The sequence below is a fragment of the Nannospalax galili genome, unplaced genomic scaffold (assembly GCF_000622305.1).
Source record: "Nannospalax galili isolate Female #2095 unplaced genomic scaffold, S.galili_v1.0 scaffold1241, whole genome shotgun sequence".
Classification (NCBI taxonomy): Eukaryota; Metazoa; Chordata; class Mammalia; order Rodentia; family Spalacidae; genus Nannospalax; species Nannospalax galili.
This window is the reverse complement of record NW_008343658.1, coordinates 351,443-353,611: the sequence shown is the minus strand read 5'-3', so window position 1 is coordinate 353,611 and position 2,169 is coordinate 351,443. Positions and strand designations below refer to the sequence as shown.

At 41.1% G+C, this 2,169-nt stretch overlaps 1 pseudogene; it reads right to left on the bottom strand.

The window, feature by feature from the left end:
• Positions 1-700: 700 nt before the first annotated feature.
• LOC103739542 lies at positions 701-1,953 on the bottom strand (annotated as a pseudogene).
• Positions 1,954-2,169: the final 216 nt, after the last annotated feature.

The following is a 2,169-nucleotide window of genomic DNA, read 5'->3' as shown; positions in this document are numbered from 1 at the left end:
TTGTGACTATCTTTTTACATATTCTAAAATGAAATGTAGATCAATACAGACAACATAGAACGCTGGGCATAACACAATTTCAGAATAATTAGGAAAGAGAATAGCATGACACTCAACTTATTTCTATGTAGAAAAATATATGAGCTAAGTGGAAAAACTCAGGTATATTTGCTAAATATCATGTAATTAGGTTGGTTAATATGTTCTTACTATAGAATTTTATTAACAACAAGGAGAAGAAAGGAGTTGGCTTGTTAAGACTGTGTCTATTCCTATATGGAAGCAGGACAAATATTTTATTATCGAAAATAATCAAAAAACTGCTTTATGCCATCCAACATGCTTTTGTATTCAGAATTGTAAACTATTCTAGAGTTGTCGCTCAGGCACATGACTCCAGCTGCTCTGAACAACCCAAGAGAATGAGCATCACAGGCCAGTCTGCGTTGTATAGTGGGTCTTTGTCTCAAAAACCCACCAAATAAACAATGAAAGAAACAGTAAGCAAATATGATAACTGTGAATCAGTGATTACATTAAGCACACACATGTCTAAGGGAAGAAATAATACAGTAACTCTCAGGTTAGAAAGAAAGCAGAAGTCAACGTGCTCAGAACTGTAGCAGCAGTGAGATTTATAGAGGATGACTTAGAGTAAATGAAACTTTTACTTTCCTTTATTTAATCATCACAATGACGTTCATTCATGCACCACTTTATGAACTAAAACCTTGAAGGCTTGTTTTACTTATTGGTTTCTTAATGTGTAACTAAAAGGGTTCAACATGGGAGCAGTTGAAGTATTGAGGACAGCTACTTCTTTGGTCAGTGACACCCTTTCTTTTGCAGAAGGTTTGACATACATGAAAATGCAGCTTCCGTAAGAGATGGAGATGACAGTCATGTGAGAAGAACAGGTGGAGAAAGCGTTTTTCCTCTGACTGGCAGATGGGAGTCCGGAATGGTGCCGATGATGCAGATAGAAGACAGAATCACCAATGCTAAGGTGAAGAGCAGAGTCACAGAGGCAAAACAAAAGCTGATCATCTCCAAACTCCTTGAATCTGAGCAGGAGAGTTGCAACATGGGGAAGTAGTCGCAGCAGAAGTGATCAGTGACATTGGAGGCACAGAAGTCTGGCTTGAGGACCATCAAGAGTGGTGGGAAGACGGTCAGAAATCCTGCCAGCCAGGAGGTGAGGACAAGAACGGAGCAGACTTTCTGATTCGTGACGATGGTGTAATGCAGCGGCTTGCAGATGGCAACATAGCGATCCTAAGACACAGCAGTTAGAAGAAAGAATTCAGACACTCCCATAGAGATGAGAAAAATAACTGAGCCAAGCAATCGTTATAGGAAATTGTGGGGAGCCGCCTGCCGTCCCTGCAGAGGCCATTACAAGATGGTGCTCACATCCGGTTCATGCTGAGCAGTAAATAAGCCAGTACGCATGCCCGAAGTAATTTTCCACCTTCTAGTCTCTGCCTACCTCGTGGCGTGATATGGGCTGATGAGTTTGCGACCAATCAAGAGTTGCCACGTCTAAGACGGGCTTACTAACCTATATAAGGGCTGGGTTTCCGACATTCGGGGTCTTCGCCCTGTAAGCTTATGCTCTCCCTCTCAAGATGCATTAAAGCTTTTCTGCAGAAGGATCCTGAGTGTGCCGCGTCGTTCTTGCTGGCGAGACGATAGCGCGGGACAACAGAAAATGAGTTCAAAGCCATATTGAAAAAGCATTGAAGATGAAAAAATATGAAATGGTTGAGTGCAGTTTCTGAAATTATGACATGTAAAATCCTTGCACCTTTATTTATGCTTCTGAAGAAACATCTGGCAAACTGAAGTGAACAGCCCTCAGAGGCACTGTAAAGCAGAGCATGTTAATACAAGCTCCTGAAACAATGATTTTGTACTGTAAGAGAGTCCTGAGAAGTCTATTTGATAGTCCATGGCAAAACTAATCCGTTTTAATACCTAAAAAGGGGTTTTCCTTTTTTTTCACTAATTCAGAGACAATCCATTTGGACAGGGTTTTTCTGTGTCCTTTGAGGGTATATATATTGGAGATTTTATCAACAGTGAGAGTGCTCCACCTCTGTATATGGACTTTTTGGATTCTTGTCTGTGGGAGGTTTGTGGGTCGTTGGTGAAGAGGCCACTGGAAAA